The sequence below is a fragment of the Lolium rigidum genome, chromosome 1 (assembly GCF_022539505.1).
Source record: "Lolium rigidum isolate FL_2022 chromosome 1, APGP_CSIRO_Lrig_0.1, whole genome shotgun sequence".
Lineage (NCBI taxonomy): Eukaryota > Viridiplantae > Streptophyta > Magnoliopsida > Poales > Poaceae > Lolium > Lolium rigidum.
In genome coordinates, this window is record NC_061508.1 from 124,292,213 (window position 1) to 124,313,103 (window position 20,891).

Sequence of the window (20,891 nt, forward strand, 5' to 3'; positions counted from 1 at the left end):
CTCCTCTCGGAATTCTACCGCGCGTCTCTTCCGGGTTGATTCTATTGGCGTGGTCCATCGAGCCATGGGGGTAAGTATCGATTGTATCGGGTTGGTGTGCGTGCGTGAGTTCTTCGTGTTCTTCGTGTTCATCGTGTTCTTCGCGCTCTCCCTCTCCCCCTCCTTGGATTTCGGGTCAACCGCAAGATCGGGCCACAAACGGGGTCTTAGACCTCATCATATGGTATCCGCAGCCTTTGGTTTCCGCGGATTTGACCCCCCACCCATCCAATTTCGTCTCTAAAAATTTTCCCCAAAAATCCCCAAAAATAGCCCTAATTTGCCTCTTGACCGATCTGCGATTTGGTTGCGTTTTGAGTGGTTTTGGTCCGTGGATCTGGTGTTGGAGTGCTTGATCTACTATCTCCCCAACTTTTAGCCCCCAATTCCATCATTTCCCTTCGTTTTGGTCGATTTGGCTTGATTTCGCTCAAGAACAGGAGAGAGAAAAACGTGCCCCGCGAAATCCGGTCGACCGGGCGCCAACCGGGCCGGTGACCGTGACAGACTCGACGCCGGGGCCGGTCAACCGGCGCCAGACCGGCGCCAACCGGCGCCAACCGGGCGCCAACCGGGCGCCAACCGGGCCGGAACCCGGTCAACCGGGCTCGTAGACCGGGCAGGCCGGTCCGAGGCCTGGTCAACCGGGCGCCAACCGGGCGCCACCTCCACCACCACCTCCGCCAACCACCGCCACCCTCTCCGCCGCCGGCAAGCACCGCCACCCTCCCCAAACCACCGGGAAACATCACCGCAGCCCCGTAATCCACCGCCGCAACCGCAAGAGCATCGACACCATCCACCACCGGCATACCACCGCCACCACCGCCAAGCTACTTTGACCTGTTTCTTCCGCTAACTTGTGTTTGCTTGTTCCGGTTTGAGTGTCTTGTTTGTGAAACTAACCCGCAGCTCCGAAGCAAGCGACGATATCCTCGGCACCCCGGACTTGCAACCGTACTCTTGACATCACCACCATCATGGCAAGTTGTGTGTTCATCACCGCCTAACATCTTAGGTATAACTTGCATTCCCCTTGTAACCCCTCTTCTTTTGCGATCTATCCTATCGAGCATTGCTTATTGAGTGTTGCGAGACATTGCACGTGGCCCCGATTGTGAGGTGTGTGTGTAGTGTGGAGTCAAGCTTCTAAGCAAAACTCGTGTGGCAAGATAGCAAGAGCGAGCTAACGCTAACATAGAGCGTGAAAAAGAAAGAAAAGCACAAAAAGAGTGCAAGTGCCATCATACATACAAAAGAGTGCAAGTGCCACCATAGATACAAAAGAGTGCAAGTGCCACCAAATACAAAAAGAGAAAAAGCTTTTAAGCAAAAGAGAGAAAAGAGAAGAGAGGTCGCGTGCGAATCTAGTTGTCTCTCAATTTGCAACCAAAGCTTTGCCTCTCCTTGTGTTAGTGTGACACCGAGCACCCTTACATACACTTTTCCGCTCACTTTTGGTTGCACTAACCCCGCTTATCCCGTGTGTGTGTTCCACATATTTTCCGTGTTTATAGTGATCATCGCTTTGACATTTGATATTCTTGGATTTTACCCACTCTTGACAATACACTTGATTTCGGATTTCGTCTTTTGGCTTTCCACCATACTCACCTAACACCATATTTGCTAGCTTTTGCGTGTGCTTTTGTGTGAGTGCCCGATACAATTGTTCTAACTCTCGGTTTTGTTGGATCACCCCAATCTTGTCATACCACGGTAAGGTTGCGAGGTAGTGTTCTTCCACTAACATACACCATATAGATACCATCGTGCTAACATGGATAGCGAAGATGAAGATACGGAGGAGTACACGGAGAACTTCGAGGAGGATACCTCTTCAAGTACCGCGGATGTGGAGGAACATGTGGAGCTCTACTCCGACTATGGCTCCGAAAGCATCACCGACATCTCCGACATCGAGGAGCTCGACAACCACCATGGCTCCCCAAGCATCATCGACATGGACGACATGGTGGAGCACCACTTTGAGGACGACTTCGACGAGCTCTACATCGACAATGGCTCATCAAGCATGGACGACATGGTGGAGCAACGCCACGCCTACGACATCGACACCATGGCGGAGCCTCACCTAGTCACCTACTTGGCCAATGGAGCTACATATGAAGATAGAGGACCTCCACGATGGCACCATCTTATGGATCATCAAGAGCGCCCCCATCATGAGCGTCATCGACACACTTCTCCGAGCTCCACAAGGCGCCACCATGAGAGTGCTTATGCACATGATCATCTACGGAGAGTTCATCATATGGAGCATCAAGAGCGTCCCCAACATGATCATCATCGACACTCTTCTCCAAGCTCCACAAGGCGCCACAAGCACTATGCCAAGCCGCATGAGCCATCATCTAGGCACATCAAGGATCGTCATCGACATACACCTTCTCATGATCGTCGTCGACCACCACCGTCGCATGGCTCCCATCGACATATGTCACCCCGTGATCATCGCCGACACAAGCCACCCCATGAGCGCCATCGACCAACATCTTCCACGGATCTTCTACGACACCACTCAAGCCATGGTGATGATGCACGAAGACGAGATCCTCGACATGAAGACGACAAACACCATCATTTGGTGTCTACCACTCCGACGATGGCAAGTGCACATCGCGCATACCTTCCTCATGAGGCGACTTCCACCTCTTGTGCCACCACCACAATGGCCTCTAGCTCGTCATATGACTATGGACTCCGATGCTACAAGTGCAAGCAACAAGGCCACCCTCCACGGGAATGTCCCAATCTCCTATGTGAGGTATGCAAGGCTAAGGGTCACATGGCATGGCAATGCACATCGACGAGCACCGACATGCTCCACTTCGACGAGCTACAAGACCAAGCCACCAAGAAGCCTACGGCGCCCACACTTCAAGACGAAGACCTCCAAGGACAACGCAAGGATGATGTGGATCCGAGCCTAGCTCTCCACGACACTACGGCGCCACCGATGGAGGACGATTTGGGAGGCGATAGAGTTGAGATGGTTGAGCATGGGAACTTCCCTTCAACCAAGGAGGCGTATGGAGATGAGAAAGTCGAGCCTACTCCTATATGCTTGATCGATGAGTTGGTACCAATCCCATGTGAGCATGAGAGCCACTTAGCCCACTTGAGTGAGAGTGATAGTGAGTTGAGTGACTTCCACCCCATATGTGAGTTTGAGTGCTTCCGTTTGGAGGACATGAGTGATACACTAAGTGAGTTGAGAGAGGTAGATGATAGGTCCATGGAGGACATCGCATTTGCTAACACATTAACCTCTCCCTCGTTTGTGTCTTCTTATGTTGCACTAGGTTCCACGGAAGACGAGTTCCCGATCATGGAGAAGATGTACATGGTGCATGAAGATGATGATATCTCACCATGCTTGCTCCAAGATGGACATGTCGACCACATGGATCCTCCTACTTCCACAACACCTACTTCACATGAGTCGGCCTACAAAGGTAACAACATAGGTGTTGATGATGCCATGATCCCACTAGTGGACATGATGACTTATGAGTGCATGCATGATCTTGATGATCCATTTGCTACTTCACATGCTACTTTCACTTTCCCATGTGATGCTTTGCTTGATAACATTGTTGATCATGTGGAATTGATTGCTTGTGATACCACGACCATGCCATGCTACGAGAGTTTCACTTTTTCTCCGCTTGCTTGCCATAATGATCATGCTTGTGTTGTGACACCCTTGATGAACACTAGCTCTTCCCATAGGGTTGTCGACAACGATGATAACATATTCCGCATGCTTTGCCCCAAATGTTTACACCATTCCATGATCCTTGCATCCAAGATTGTGAACAATTGCTCTTTCTTATGCTTGGTATGCAAGAATGCTTATTTCATTGTCCACGAGATGGCCCCCATAGCCTTCTCACTTCTTGATGATCATGAGTTATCACATGCCATGAATACACCTTCGTGCCATTTGCACCATCGCCATGCATTTCATACTATCTTGATTGACACTAATGGTGATGTGCACAAGACATGGAACATCATGATGGATGATGTGTTCCTCTACCATGCACACACGCTTTTTGTACTCTCTATTGTGTGTATAGGTACCCGTACGACAACTTCCACCGCCACGGAGCATGAGCTCACGAAACGCGCAATTGAGAGCTACCCCAACAAGGACCCAACCCGCGGGAATCACACCAAAGGGTATGTTCCCACAAGCCTTCGCCCTCGTGTGTTTCCGACTTGCCTTGTCGAGTTTCCGGTTTGGTCCAACTCCTCGTCAACTCTTTTGCCTCTTATGCAACATATCTTGACTCATCTTGTTGGCACAATGGTTGTTGTATGTCTTGATGCTTTCATCATACACTCCGAGAATCTCAAGGACCATGTCATACATGTGAGAGACACCTTATGCATCTTGTGCCACAGGTAACTCATAAAGTTGCTCTTCTTTGGATTTCTCATTTCATCTTTGGCAATTGAAATGGATGCTTCGACACTTGAGGATACCCATACTTGGCTCACGCCAACCATACTTTCCCAAGCTAGAAGTTTCCATCTCTTTGCCATTGCACATAACAATTTTTCCCAAAATTTTGCCGCCAATACTTGCCTTTTGTTTTTTCCACTTGTTTGGGACAATGCTACACCACACATTTTTGACACCTTACAACTCTTACATGCACAAATTTTTGCCCTACCACATTTTGGATACATCGACACTCTTTTGGTTCCCTTTTTTGCCAAATGCCTCTTGGAGAAACGACTTGATGCTTCGTGTTTTATTGAGAGCCTTTTGTTCGCCGATCACAAATTTGGCATGCACAAGCTTTCCATTCGCAAGTTGTTTTTCCCCAAGTTCTTCTTCGACCGCGACTTTATCCCTTTACCACAACATGGGAGAACCGTCATGGACTACATCATCGATGAGGAGGAACAAGAGTCGAGGACGACTCTTCCCCAAGGGGGGGGGGAGATGATGCGGGGTGGCCTTTGGACACCTACGCCTCAAGACCAACAAGTGCAGTCCCGCCTATCATCGACGCTACACCATGGCCAAGGAGTCCCCCAAGTGGACCAACAACACAATCCCCCGCCATATATGTCAAGGTGAACTCCTTCCTCTCGACACTCGACCTCGTAAATACCTTGGATGGAATGCTACCTCATGTCGGTGTGTTACATGTCATTAGGTACAAGCGTCATCGAGGAACCGGAGAGAAGGAACCCCCATGGTGCAAGGAAGAGAGAAGAAGAAGAAGGAAGGAAGAAGGAAGGAAGAGGAAGAAGAGGCGAGAGGAGGAAGGCCGGCCGGTCCCAGGGCCGGTCTGACCGGGCTCCTGACCGGCCCACCCGGTCACAGGGCCGGTCTGACCGGGCTCCTGACCGGCCTGGCCGGTTTTCGACCGGAACGTCGACCGGTGCCATCCGGAAGCAATCCCGGGGCTCCCGAAGCCTCGCCCGGTCACCGTCCGGTCCAGGATCCGGTTTTGGACCGGATGGGCCGGTCCCAGGCCCGGTCCAACCGGCCCTGTGACCGGATTTCACGGGTTTGACCCACCAACTCGTACCTCTTCGACCCAGGTCGCCTTGTATGCCTATATAAGCCCCCAGGTCGCCCCTTACCTCTTTAGACAAGATTTAGGCTTAGACATGGATTTGAGCTTTGTCTCCCTAGGGTTTCATCCCCTTTGTATCAAGGCTACCCTTGTTGGATGATTGGATTTGGTGTGTGAGATTCTAGTGCTACCCACTCTCTCTCCCACTCCTAGATTCATCTCCCTCACCAATCTCTCCTCTCGGAATTCTACCGCGCGTCTCTTCCGGGTTGATTCTATTGGCGTGGTCCATCGAGCCACGGGGGTAAGTATCGATTGTATCGGGTTGGTGTGCGTGCGTGAGTTCTTCGTGTTCTTCGTGTTCATCGTGTTCTTCGCGCTCTCCCTCTCTCCCTCCTTGGATTTCGGGTCAACCGCAAGATCGGGCCACAAACGGGGTCTTAGACCTCATCAGGCTGTCTCATCGATGGTCACTATGTGTCGACACGCATTGTATTCTGGCTGTTGGCGCGCATCTGAGCCCGCTGTCAGTCGCGGGAGGGGTCGAGTCAAAGATTGGAGAAGGTGGAGGGGTAAAATGCTAAACCGACGTAACTACCATACCCCCATCCGGGCGAACAATTCATCTTCCCTCCAAAACAAAACCCTAGCTCCAAATCAGTTGCATCCCTACCACCGGAGCGATTGTGCTGCCGGAGTTCTCGCCGCGGGTCGTCGTTGGTGGCCGCGATGTCTGCATCAAGCTCGGTTTGCTCGTCGTTGCTTCCGCCACTATGCGCCCCACATTCCCCTGGTTCCATGCTCCAACTGTGGCGTCGTCGTGAAGCGGTACGTCTCCGGCACCGACAACCACGACGGTTGGGTTTTCAACAAGCGCAAAAACCATGGGGTAAGCAATAGAGCTGGCTTGTGTGTGCTGCTTTTTTCTTGAATTTTGTTCAATTTGATCGTACAACGCGACCATACTAGGTCATCGAAAAAATCAATCGTGGAAACATTAATCTTAACGAGCACATGTGAACGTACAATGATAACGGCCAAGGTATCCAAATCTACTGGGAAGATAACGAGCACTGGTACAAGCATCCCCGCTCGTAGAGTATGCCTGTATCAGTTGAGCAGGCACTCTATTTGCTCGGGAAGTGGTATCTTAGATCACAAACATCTTTTTTTTTCTTCTTCCTCCAAACTATCGAAACCCCCCTTGAGGATCTCTTTACTCTGTTGATTTCTCGGCAAGTCCTCTTGCATCAACGATCTACGGCACGTTTCTCCTCCGATCCTCAGTTACTTTTTACGAATATTTGCCCAAAATCTTTATATTTCAAATCTTAGCTCATAAAATAATATGAACCATTTTTTGTTGTTGAGCATGTTTTGTAGTATTGTTTTGAGGAGATGTTTGCACGTAATTTATAGATGACCGACTACTGCTTTAATCTATTGGAACCAAGGTGCTAATTTTTTCAAAGTTTACCATTGTTAGATATGAACACAAGGGGACAATCCAGGAGGGGAAAGGCCACCGAGGATGGGCGGACCTAGGTTCAGCCTGCAGGTGTCACAGGACACCGGCTCCAAACCAAATTTCTTTGTATATTACATATATTCTTAGTGAGTGACACCCCTACTTAAAATGAAAAATTATATGATGTATTGGATGACAGCGGGTCATTTTGGCTCTAGCTCCGCCCGTGGATGAGTTCCTCGGGGTTGAGCTGAGTAGGAAGCAGGACTTTGCCCGCTTCAAGCATGCACCTCCTGCATGCACCATCAAGTCCACCAAATGGGCATGCACCGTTGTTGTTAACCATCTCGGGCTATGTACCAATTTAAATATGCTTATTACTAATGTGGGGTTGCAAGAATTTATTTACAGGATGCCCCGACCTATTGCCGCTTAACTTTGGAGTTGTTGAAGACATTGAAGCACATCATGCTCGCCTTCTTTAGGAGCACGAATGAAGGTGTGGATACAGTCACCTTCCAGCTGAGGAACCGCAAGTATGACATGACTCTTAGTGAGCGGTGTGATCACTTTAAATTCTTCAATTGCCACAGCACCTCTGCAAACCAATGTTTGAATCCATCTCCCTATCTTATTTCCATCAAATGAGCATATTTGAGAATACCACATTGATTTTAGGCATCTTCAACGGGGCGACGCATTTCAGACATTCAAATTATTTGCGCGTGTCCGTTTGCGTCGTCTGGCAGACGCGAAAATGACCGTTTTTGTCCGCGCGTCCGTCTGCGCCTAGGGGTGGCTCCAGCGGGGCGACACATTTTTTTATACTTGTTTTTTCCTCTTCTCCATTAAAACATAGTTCCAAACATTACATATTGGGAACATGGTTTTACACAAACTAATACATAATTGGGAACATGGTTTACACAAACTAATACATAGTTTGAACCATGGTTGGCGCAAATTAATACATTGCAAAATGACGAAACCTAACTAGTGTTGGTTCCGTATGTTCGTTGCCAAGAAAGAATACTCTCGGGCACACTCAATCACCCAAACTGGAAAATCCAGCTGGTAATTATAGCCATGTTGGTCCTTTCGGGGAAGAACATCCAGAAACCGTCACTAGTGGCTTCCATTGGCTCGTGGCCATATTAGCTGCAAAGAAAGAACATTCTATCAGTTTTATTTGTCAGTGTACGAGCCGGACTCGCCGGTGTGGTAGTGTCTGCGGCAGGATGTGTCGTCGAACACCTTGACGATCATCTCACCGTCCCCCTCGTAGAGGAAGGTGAGCTGGCAGCTGGGCTCGAGCGCGAGGTCGCGGGCGAACTTGTCCCACCCCGTGTGCAGGTACATCTTGCTCTGCCCGTCGAACAAGACCTCGACAGGCCACCGACAGAAGTTGCAGCGGGCCTCCCGTAGCTGCAACTGGGACGGCTCGACATCATCGATGAACTCGATGAACTTGTCTGGAGTGATATGTTGCAAACGTATCTATAATTTTTGATGATCCATGCTTGTTTTACACCAATTGCTATATGTTTTGTTTACACTTCGTGCCATTTTTATGTATTTTTTGGAACTAACCTATTAACAAGATGCCACAGTGTCAGTTCATGTTTTCTGATGTTTTTGTATTTCAAAAAAGTTGTTCTGGAAGTATTCTCGGAATTGGACGAAACAAAAGCCGAAGTTTCTATTTTGTTGTCACGAAGACGGAGTCCAAAGTGGGGACGGAGAAGAGCCGGGAGGCGGCCACACCACCCCTAGGCGCCCCCTGGTCGCGCCTAGGCATGGTGTGGGCCCCCCGGGCGCCCACCGACATCGCCATTTCGCCTATAAATTGACATCCTCGGGAAAAACCTAAAGACCCGAGCCTCTATCCACGAAAAGTTCCGTAGCCGCCGCCACCGTCAACCCTAGTTCGGGAGGGTTCTGAATCTCTTCGTGGCACCCTGCCGGAGAGGGAGATCATCACCGGAGGCCTCTTCATCACCATGCCTGATGTCTACGGGTGCTTCTATTCTTGTAGACAGTGTTGGGCCTCCAAGAGCAGAGGTTTGTAGAACAACAGCAAGTTTCCCTTAAGTGGATCACCCAAGGTTTATCGAACTCGAGGAGGAAGAGGTCAAAGATATCCCTCTCAAGCAACCCTGCAATCACGATACAAGAAGTCTCTTGTGTCCCCAACACACCTAATACACTTGTTAGATGTATAGGTGCACTAGTTCGGCGAAGGGATAGTGAAATACAAGTGGTATGAATGAATATGAGCAGTAGTATTGGCGCCAGAAAAGTTCTTGCTGGCGTGCAGTTGATGGTAGTAATATTGCAGGAAGTAAAGATGCAGTAAAACAGTAAACAAGCGATGATTGCAGTATTTGGAAACAAGGTCTAGGGATCATACTTTCACTAGTGGACACTCTCAACATTGATCACATAAATAAATAAGTTCTCTTCCTTTGTGCTACATATACTCTTGTTTGATAATGAACACCATTCGTTGTGTAGGGCTACAAGAGCGCCCTCAAGCCGGAGTTAACAAGCGCCACAACATTCGGCATTCATATTTAAGTAACCTTAGAGCATAATAGATCTTTGCAATTTAAACCGAGTACTAACATAGCATACACACTGTCACCTTTACACTATGAAGGGGGAATAAATCACAAGACGTATCAAGCATCCCCAAGCTTAGTTCCTACTCGCCCTCGAGTAGGTAAACGATAACAATGATAATTTCTTAAGTGACATGCTACCAACATAATCTTGATCAACATTATTGTAAAGCATATGAGATGAATGCAGCGATTCGAAGCAATGATGAAGACAATGAGTAAACAACTGAATCATATAACAAAGACTTTTCATGAATATTACTTTCAAGACAAGCATCAATAAGTCTTGCATAAGAGTTAACTCATAAAGCAATAGATTCTTAGTAGAAGGCATTGAAGCAACACAAAGGATGATTAAGTTTCAGCAATTGCTTTCAACTTGTAACATGTATATATCATGGATAGTTGTCAACATAAAGCAATATAACAAGTGCAATAAGTAAACATGTAAGAATCAATGCACACATTTGACACACGTGTTTTCTTCTAAGATAGAAAGAAGTGGGTAAACTGACTCAACATAAAGTAAAAGAATGGCCCTTCGCAGAGGGAAGCAGGGATTAAATCATGTGCTAGAGCTTTTTAAGTTTTGAAATCATATAGAGAGCATAAAAGTAAAGTTTTGAGAGGTGTTTGTTGTTGTCAACGAATGGTAGCGGGTACTCTAACTATCTCATCAACCAGACTTTCAAGAGCGGCTCCCATGAAGGACGTTATCTCTACCAGCAAGGTAGATCATCCCTCTTCTCTTTTGTTTACACATGTACTTTAGTTTCATTATTTATGGATGACACTCCTCCCAACCTTTTGCTTACACAAGCCATGGCTAACCGAATCCTCGGGTGCCTTCCAGCAATCACATACCATGAAGGAGTGTCTATTTGCAAAATTAAGTTGCTTACTGATAGATCAGGGAAAAGCATGTGAAGAGAATTATTAATGAAAGTTGTAATTAGTTGGGGCTGGGAACCACATTGCCAGCTCTTTTTGCAAAATTATTGGATAAGCGGATATGCCACTAGTCCATTGTGAAAGTCTGTCAAAAGTAAATGACAAGATCGAATGATAAAACACCACATACTTCCTCATGAGCTATAAAACATTGACACAAATAAGAGATAATAACTTTTGAATTGTTTAAAGGTAGCACATGAAGTATTTGCTTGGAATGGCAGAGAAATACCATGTAGTAGGTAGGTATGGTGGACACAAATGGCATAGTTTTTGGCTCAAGGATTTGGATGCACGAGAAGAATTCCTCTCAATACAAGGCTAGGCTAGCAAGGTTGTTTCAACCAAACTCAAGTATAAAACGGTGCAGCAAGACTCACATATGAACATATTGTAAGCATTATAAGACTTTACATCGTCTTCCTTGTTGTTCAAACACCTTAACCAGAAAATATCTAGACTCTAGAGACCAATCATGCAAACCAAATTTTAACAAGCTCTATGTAGTTCTTCATTAATGGGTGCAAAGTACATGATGCAAGAGCTTAAACATGATCTATATGAGCACAACAATTGCCAAGTATCAAATTATTCAAAACGTTATACCATTTACCACATGCAGCATTTTCTGTTTCCAACCATATAGCAATTAACGAAGCGATTTTCAACTCCACCATGAACATTAAAGATAGAACTAAGAACACCAGTGTTCATATGAAAAAGCGGAGCGTGTCTCTCTCCCACACAAGCATAAATTTATTCAAACAAAACAAAAACAAACAGACGCTCCAAGTAAAGTACATAAGATGTGACCGAATAAAAATATAGTTTCACTAGAGGTGACCTGATAAGTTGTCGATGAAGAAGGGGATGCCTTGGGCATCCCCAAGCTTAGATGTTTGAGTCTTCTTGAAATATGCAGGGATGAACCACGGGGGCATCCCCAAGCTTAGACTCTTCACTCTTCTTGATCATAGTATATCATCCTCCTCTCTTGACCCTTGAAAACTTCCTCCACACCAAACTCGAAACAAACTCATTAGAGGGTTAGTGCATAATCAAAAATTCACATGTTCAGAGGTGAAACAATCATTCTTAACACTTCTGGACATTGCACAAAGCTACTGGAAGTCAATGGAACAAATAAATCCATCCAACACAGCAAAAGAGGCAATGCGAAATAAAAGGCAGAATCTGTCAAAACAGAACAGACCGTAAAGACGAAATTTTTTGAGGCACTGGACTTGCTCAGATGAAAATGCTCAAATTGAAAGAAAGTTGCGTACATATCTGAGGATCACGCACGTAAATTGGCAGATTTTTCTGAGTTACCTACAGAGAACCCTGCCCAAATTCGTGACAGACAGAAATCTGTTTCTGCGCAGAAATCCAAATCTAGTATCAACCTTACTATCAAAGACTTTACTTGGCACAACAATGCAATAAAATAAGATAAGAGAGGTTGCTAAAGTAGTAATAACTTCCAAGACACAACAAAACAGTATCAAAATAAACACATGGGTTATCTCCCAAGAAGTTCTTTCTTTATAGCCATTAAGATGGGCTCAGCAATTTTAATGATGCACTCGCAAGAAATAAGAGTTGAAGCAAAAGAGAGCATCAAGAAGCAAATTCAAAACACATTTAAGTCTAACATGCTTCCTATGCATAGGAATCTTGTAAATAAACAAGTTCATGAAGAGCAAAGTAACAAGCATAGGAAGATAAAACCGAGTGTAACTTCAAAAATTTCAGCATATAGAGAGGTGTTTTAGTAACATGAAAATTTCTACAACCATATTTTCCTCTCTCATAATAACTTTCAGTGGCATCATGAACAAACTCAACAATATAAGTATCACATAAAGCATTCTTATTCACATGCATAAAAGTATCATTACTCTCCACATAAGCATAATCAATTTTATTAGTTGTAGTGGGAGCAAATTCAACAAAGTAGCTATCATTATTATTCTCATCATCAAATATAGGAGGTATAGTATCATCATAATAAACTTTATCCTCCATAGTAGGCGGCACCAAAAGACCACTATCATTATAATCATCATAAATAGGAGGCAAAGTATCATCAAAGAAAATTTTCTCCTCAATGCTTGGGGGACTAAAAATATCATGCTCATCAAAACCAGCTTCCCCAAGCTTAGGATTTTCCATATCATTAGCAACAATGGTGTTCAAAGCGTTCATACTAATATCATTGCTACTAGCATGCAAATAAGGTTCCATAGGTTTTTTAATTTTCGCATTAAACCATTCATGTCTTGACTCAGGAAATAGTTTAAAAAGCTCACAGATGTTTTCCATTATGCCTTACTAGTGTTTAACAAGAAACCAAAAGATGCAATTGCAGGATCTAAACGAAATAGCTTCGAGCACACACACAACGGCAACAGAAAAGTACTTAGTTACCTGGGACCGGAGTATGAGTGCCTTTTACCTTTCCTCCCCGGCAACGGCGCCAGAAAAGTGCCTTATGTCTACGTGTGCTTCTATTCTTGTAGACAGTGTTGGGCCTCCAAGCGCAGAGGTTTGTAGAACACCAGCAAGTTTCCCTTAAGTGGATCACCCAAGGTTTGTCGAACTCAGGGAGGAAGAGGTCAAAGATATTCCTCTCAAGCAACCCTGCAATCACGATACAAGAAGTCTCTTGTGTCCCCAACACACCTAATACACTTGTCAGATGTATAGGTGCACTAGTTCGGCGAAGAGATAGTGAAATACAAGTGGTATGAATGAATATGAGCGAGTAGTAACGGCGCCGGAAAAGTGCTTGCTGGCGTGCGGTTGATGGTAGTAATATTGCAGGAAGTAAAGATGCGGTAAAACGAGTAAACAAGCGATGATTGCGTATTTGGAAACAAGGCCTAGGGATCATACTTTCACTAGTGGACACTCTCAACATTGATCACATAAATAAATAAGTTCTCTTCCTTTGTGCTACATATACTCTTGTTTGATAATGAACACCATTCGTTGTGTAGGGCTACAAGAGCTCCCTCAAGCCGGAGTTAACAAGCGCCACAACATTCGGCATTCATATTTAAGTAACCTTAGAGCATAATAGATCGTTGCAATTTAAACCGAGTACTAACATAGCATACACACTATCACCTTTACACTATGAAGGGGGAATAAATCACATCAATACTATCATAGTAATAATTAACTCCATAACCTACAAGAGATTATGATCATAGCCTACGCCAAGTACTACACGATGCACACACTGTCACCATTACACCGTGAAGGAGGAATAGACTACTTTAATAACATCACTAGAGTAGCACATAGACTAATTGTGATACAAAGCTCATATGAATCTCAATCATGTAAGGCAGCTCATGAGATCATTGTATTGAAGTACATAGGAGAGAGATTAACCACATAGCTACCGGTACAGCCCTTAGCCTCGATGGAGAACTACTCCCTCCTCATGGGAGACATCAGCGTTGATGAAGATGGCGGTGGTGTTGATGGAGAAGCCTTCCGGGGGCACTTCCCCGTCCCGGCGGCGTGCCAGAATAGAGACTCCTGTCCCCCAGATCTTGGCTTCGCGATGGCGGCGGCTCTGGAAGGTTTCTCGTACCGTGGTTTTTCCGTATCGAAGATTTAGGTCAGGGAGCTTTAAATAGGCGAAGAGGCGGAGTCGGAAGGGGTACGGAGCCGCCACACAATAGGGTGGCGCGGGCCCTAGCCTGGCCGCGCCAGCCCCATGTGTGGGACCCCTGTGGCTCTCCTCTGGTGGCTCTCGGGTGTTCTGGAAGCTTCGTGGAATTCTAAGATGCTGGGGCGTTGATTTCGTCCAATTCCGAGAATATTTCCTTACTAGGATTTCGAAACCAAAAACAGCGAAAACGAGAACTGGCACTTCGGCATCTCGTCAATAGGTTAGTTCCGGAAAATGCATAATAATGACATAAAGTGTGAACAAAACATGTAGGTATTGTCATAAAACTAGCGTGGAACATAAGAAATTATAGATACGTTTGAGACGTATCAATGCCCGCCTCCGAAGTGATGCGTGAGTAGTTCATCTTTGGACTACGGGTCCATATCAGTAGCTAGATGGTTGTCTTCTCCTCCTTATGCTTCATGTTTAGATCTTGTGAGCTGCCTAACATGATCAAGATCATCTTTATGTAATGCTACATCTTGTGTTTGCTGGGATCCGATGAATATTGAGTACTATGATTGAGTTGATTATAGATTTGTTTTATATGTTATTTGTGATCTTGCAAGCTGATGTGGGCATTACCCTTCGAGTAACCAACATTAGACTACCTCCTACGGCCCAGCTAGGGGCCCATGAAGATTGCCCAACAACCATGGTGGGCCCATACGTCGGTTCCAGTAAAGGAGACTCACCCGAAGAAGGATTCTTGATGAACAAGGCAAGAAGACGTTAAACAAGGAAAGATTAGAGTAGATCTCTTTGTAACCTAGTCGAGTCCGGACAGAACTCTCGGGACCTGGCCTGCTATATAAGGGCCAGGAGAGGGTCCGCCGAGAGATAACTTCAACACATATATTCACCGCAAGTCAAGTTCTAGAATCCTAGAGTTTTAGCCTCTCGACGAGAAAAAACCATAGCCTATCGGCTACCCCGTTGTAACCCAATATATTCGATAATCAAGATCAGACAAGCGGGAAGTAAGGGTTTTACCTCATCGAGGGCCCCGAACCTGGGTAAATCTCTCTCCCCGTTTGTTTGGTTTCCGATGTCTCGTGCTAGCCTGTAGGATTTCGTCAACCCTAAGTCCCCCAGCACGTCAAGGACTTTGGCTTCATCAGCTGCAGGATCGACCGCATCGACTCCGGTCTCGGTCAATCAATCGGCTACGTTATCAGCATCAACGCCAACATCTTCGCCATCATCGTCTCCGCACCGTTCGACATCATCTATGTATGTTGGATCCGATGATTCTGCATCGTCCGATCTGATGTCGTATTATTGCCTCAACTGCGACACCAGGCACAGGCTAGGTTCGGATGACACCCTGTTCGTCTGCAGCACCAAGTATTCTTTGGATGAAGAACGTATCTGTAACATCCCAAATTTCAAAACAAAGAGAAAATGAATTTCCCTTTTTCCAAAAATGAGAACCAACAAAAACTTTTCTGAATGAGGTGCTATGCATAATACTTGTGCTTGATAATTGTGTTATTACCATGATGCTTATGTGAACTACCTTGAAATATTCCAAAACCCTAAACCTCACCTCTCTTGTCACCATCCAATATAAAATAAATAAAAAGATTTTAAATTAAAAAGAAAAGCATATGTAAGCCTATGGCTATAATTGCAAATAATCAACCATGCTATGTTCTAATCTTATTAGAGGGTTTGCACAACCTCCACCCACTTAACCTAGTGTTTATCAACCAAATTCAATATCAAACAAAAATAAAATAAAACTTGCATAGAAGCATATGTGGCACATAGCCACAATACCAAATTTTGACCTATGCCATTAAACTTGGATCCAATGGTTTACTACCCTTCCTAAATCTAATCTAACCCTCCATGAACTCAAAACCAAGACCTAGGGTCAAAGAAAAAGAAAAGGAAATGAAAATATGAAATGCACATATGTGCATATGGCCATTTTTACAAATCCTTAACCTAGAACATTTTGGCTTGCCCCATTGGTTTTAAATGGTTACTAAACACTTATTAACACTTTTGGAATCAAAGAAACTCAAATCAAATCAAATTTGAATGAAATCTGTGCTCACATGCACTAATGGTCAATTTGGCAAATCTTAGCCTGATGCCCACTTTGAGCCTCTCTATTTGAAGATTTCTAAACTAAACATTGCCAACTCTTTGCACCTCATCCAAGCCAACATCAAGGTGAACAACTTTGCGCAAACACACCCCTGAAAACTCATCTTGGATTCAAAGATATGATCAATTAAAGTAGAGACATTGAAGCATATGTAAGATCATGTGCAATTTGGATTTTTGCAAAACCATTCAAATTTGACCACCACCACCACCATTCTACTGCAAATAATATATGATTGCAACCCACCAAAATTCATCCAAAAATTTGAAAGTAACTTTCTTGCGGCCATTTCATCAAACAGGTTGTGAGCACTAATCTGCCAAACCAACACACTCAATAAACCATTGGACCATAGCCTCTCTCTTCAGCCCTAGGTCATCCCTGGTACCTCTCTGACCTCTCTGAGCATTGCCAAGCAGAATAGACAAGAAATGGTACATGCCATCATCACCAAATCGACCTAAACTAATCATGCCGTGGCATGGCATGGCCATGGACATGCTCCCTCTCTCTGGCCCTTCTCAGCATGCACCCCTTTGTCACAATGCTTCCCCACACTCTCCTGAGCGTGCCAGACACGAGGATCGTGCCAACGGTGCACCACACTCACCAGGCCGTGCACGCCCAGACGTGCACGCGCACGCTAGAGTGCGCACGGCGAGCATCACAGACGCGCCCGGCCACGTCGTCGCCAGGACAGCTTCGTTGACCCCTGCCCCTCCTCTCTGCGCCACCAGCTTCCTCACGTCACCCTCTACGCCATAGACACGATCATTGGCCCGCGCCGTGCCTGTAGACGACGACGTCGACGATGTCCTCCGCCGCGGTACTGAGCGCTCCCGTCACGCGCTCGTCCTCTCATCTGCATCGTTTTCACCGCCGTCAAGCCTCACGTCCTCGCCATGACGTCGCCGAGCCAGGAGCGTCATCGCCAGTGCCCCTGCGCTCCTGTAGCAACGTAGCCATGGACGACTTCCTCCGCCGCGCCTCAGACCCTCGCGCTGCTACAAAAGGGGCACTCCCCGCGCCCAAATCTTCACACCACCGTGCTCCCCTCACTCTTCTCACTCACCTCGACCACCGCCCCTCCTTGATTAGCCACCAGCGCCGCCCAATTTCATCGCCGGAGCCGCCAGTACCCGCAGGTCACCGCCGCCGATTGGAGCCACCTCGAGCGGAGCCGCGTGTACCTGGAGCCTCGTAGTCAACGCCAACGTCGCTGCGCACGTCGCCGTCAACCGCCGGAGCTCCGTCGCGCTCGCCAACCCCCGACCCTCGCCGCCAGTAAGCTTCTCTCTCGCCGGAGACGACGGCGAGCCCCAGCCGCTCGATCGCCATCTAATCCAACGGCCCAAACTGAAACATACCGTTTCGCCCTTTATGTTAGGCTGACGCGTGGACCCCAGCGTCAGGCGGCCCGCGCACGCGAGACGTGCAGCTGGGCCAGCCCATCTCCTTTTCTCTGTTTAGCCCAACTTGCTTTCCCGCCTAAGCCCATTCGTTCAAATTCAAATATTTCGAATTTAATTAATTTTCTCACATATGCCATGTTCAAATTGAAATAGAAATAAATCTACTAGGCCAAATTTAATAAATTTTATATATTTAGGAAGCTGAGAAAATTATCTAAATAACTACACTGGTCCCAACTCTAGATTATTTGTAGAATTAATGTGACAAAAATAACAAGGCAGGGCCTTTTGCAACTTCAAACAATTATTAAAAATCAACCAAAAATGCGATTGAGTTGTTTCCAACTCTCAAAAATCATATTTCACATTATCAGAATATATAAAAATATGACATAGTTGTTTGTATAATCATGGTCTAGATTTGAAAATGGCTCTAGGGCTAATTCTAGAGCATTTAAATTGATCTAAATAAATTATTAAATATTATGGGAGCTATTCTATCATTTAATTCTTGTCTCCAATAACTCAATATGAGGTAGTGACTATGGTCTAAGTGATCAAATATTGAATTGTGTGATGACATTAAATCATTACTATGTTAGGATTAAATTGTATGAGGGTAGCACCTCATTTAAATTATTTTCCCAATTGATGATTATGAACAAGTTGACCTTGGTCAACCTAGGTCATATATTATTAATTAAGGGAATTAAATCTTAACAAGATTCAATGAGAGGAAATTATTTCTCCAAAGAATTAAATAGCAACACTAAATAATATATTGTAATGAGAGGAAATTATTTTTATTAAAGAAGAAAATAAAATCAACCAACATAATAATAATGTTGTGATGCCAGCCTAGCTTGTGTGACTCATAGGTTGTGCTTAGTCTAGTGTTAAGCCTTGTTTGGTGATTGTGTGTATCGTATTCGTTTTTAGACGCTGGTACCGAGGAGTATCCAGAGGAGGAGGAGGTCTACTTCCAAGGAGAAGAAGACCACTTTGATCAATACACCAACCAAGGCAAGCTAATATTCTTGCAAAGTGCAAAGCTCTACAAGAGCAAGGTATCACCACATTTTACTTTATGCTTACTAGTCCTATCCCAAGTTTTTTACTTTACAAGCTTTATTGCTTTGTTTTATCAAAGTACTTTTTGATTCATGATTCACTTGGTCTAGAGTAGAACAAGATCATCAAAGTTAGCCTATGGCAATCAAAGCTAGTTAGCACCCCTCATGACTAGTTGCTAGTGCTAACAAATAAAATTGAATACTCTAGGTGGGAACAGGTGAAATGAAATGACTTTGAAAACATTGGAATGATGATTCATTCTATTGAAAGATTTTGAAGGTGAATATGACTTGTGAATGACATGGTGAACTTTACAAAAACTGATGGTTGGGTTCGGATGCGATACCATTCCAATTTACAAGTACCCCCACAATACCTGATTATGGGTAGGGCTTAACTGGAAGTTTATGTGTCTTAGTATGGGTTCCCTCTAAACAAGCGTCATCGGGGTTATGCCGAAAGCTGCCTCTACAAAAAAAGAAATGATGTGAAATGACGTGAAATGAGGTGAATGTCCGGCCCAAGCCTCGTGCGGTTCCTGTGGCTGATCGTCCTGTCTTCACTCGGGAGGCCAAGCTCATGGGGAGAGGTGCCTATACTAGGATATGTAAGTGAAAGGTTATGGTTGATGATCCGCGTACTGAGTTACGATTATTCAGGGTTATCCCTGACGGATGTAATCAAATGTTGTGGCACAAGTTTGCAACCTCTGCAGAGTGTAAAACTATTCGAATAGACGCGTCCACAGTTAAGGACTGTTGGAAAGGCCATACTGTTCCGTCATCAGACCATTTTCAAAAATGTGACATATGACTTATGACTTGAACTTGAAAGGTGAATGGTAAATTTGACTTGAATCACAAAAGAGTTGTGGGAATGACACTAATGTTCCCACTTGAGTTAGTTAGCAAATGAAGAGCCTTTTACTAAATGTTTATGAACTAAAATTGGCTTTATGCAAATAAACCTAGAGCTTAGCACCCCTTTACTATAGTTGATAGTGCTTACAATAGTATTAGTTTGCGAGTACTTTAAAGTACTCATGGCTTTGTCCCTGGCTATTCAAATGGCCAGACTATGAAGGAGAACAGCAGTACGAGGAAGATGGACAGCAGGACGTCTATGACAACTAGGACTACTCCTGACGTCAACAGTTGCCTGTGGAACAGATGGACCACAAGCGCTACTTCGCTTCCGCTATGTGTTTTGTAATTGGATCCCTAGATCCCCTATGTTGTATTAGTACTGGATCATGTGATCCTTTGTTGTAAGACGATTATGTGTTGTAATGAATGATGTGTTGTGATATCAATCTATTATGTCTCGCAAAAACAATATTCCTGGGATTGCGATGAATGGCATAATAGGCATCTGGACTTCAAAATCCGGGTGTTGACAAGTTGGTATCAGAGCCATTGTTGACCTTAGGAGACCCTAGTTAGAATGGACGTCTCAAAAACTTAGTTTCAAAACCAATGAAGTGAATATTTATGAAAACTTATTCTCACTCTTATCCTTGAGATCTTTTTCAAAAAGAGAAATCCATACTCTACTTTTTCTTGTAAATCTACATAAAATTTTGCGCACTTTCTCACTTCTCTAACTGACTCATCCTAATTGCTCACAGATGGAGTACCACTATGAGTCATATCAGATTGGCCACGGAGGAGACCTGATGTTCGAGAAGGATTTGAAGCAACTAGTGGAGTATTTAGGACGCCCGTATCCCGAGTTCTTCGGAATACCCCTCAACCATCTATCGGGAAGACCACCTCGGTGGGAAGGTACTGCAGATCTGAGAGGAAAGCTTGGAGCCCCAATATGGGAAACCATATGGTTTTCTGTAACGGGAAACACTTGGAAGGATGGAATAGCCAAAGCCATGCAGGAAGCAATTGCCCGTCTGTGTGGACAAAATGAGAACAAGATCAAGAACACTCGCTTTGTTTACT